The sequence below is a fragment of the Mastomys coucha genome, unplaced genomic scaffold (genome assembly GCF_008632895.1).
Source record: "Mastomys coucha isolate ucsf_1 unplaced genomic scaffold, UCSF_Mcou_1 pScaffold1, whole genome shotgun sequence".
NCBI lineage: Eukaryota > Metazoa > Chordata > Mammalia > Rodentia > Muridae > Mastomys > Mastomys coucha.
Window position 1 is genome coordinate 69,476,781 of NW_022196891.1, and position 739 is coordinate 69,477,519.

Below are 739 nucleotides of genomic sequence, written 5' to 3' on the forward strand. Positions count from 1 at the left end.
AGTACATAAGATATTCCAGATTGAGAAATCTATAAAGCCAGGAAAGGTAGAGAAATGTATTCCACTGTTAGAGTGCTCAAACCAGCAACAGACTTAGCCCTATGTCTTAGAAAGGACATTCTATCCATTTAGAACAGGAAATCTACCAAACACTACTCCGATATCTAGACTGCACCCATGTCTAGACTGTACTGACAAAGAGCGCAACTGAAACAAAAATATTAGGAACATTTCTAGTTTTAAAAAAAAAAAAGCCAACTGTAACTAACCCACTGTCCTGAAGGTAAACGCTCTAAGACCCAGGTGCCCTACTCTCAAAACACAAAGCATGCATATTTGCAAAAAGCCAAGAAAATTTCGTCGGTCACAAAGATCTTATGAAAAATAATATTTTTAGCCCTTCTTCAACAGCTATTGTCAGTTAAGGGTCACGGGGGTGGGGGAAAGGGGAAGTCCTACTCCTCAGAAATTCTCAACCTCTGCTCAGGCAGATAGCCTTAGTTAAATACAGTGAGTCACACACAGACATGCGCACATGCACACACACGCACATGTGCGCACACACTGGCTACGCCCCCGGTATACATGACTTGCCACCTCCTATCCCCACAACACTCACATCCTGCTCTCTCTCCTTTCCTCCTTATTCCTCATTGTTTTCTCTTCTCTCCTTGTCCCCCGGCTCTGAGAGGAGTAAGCAGAAGCCATGCCATTGTTAGTGAGAAAGAGGGTGGCTAGG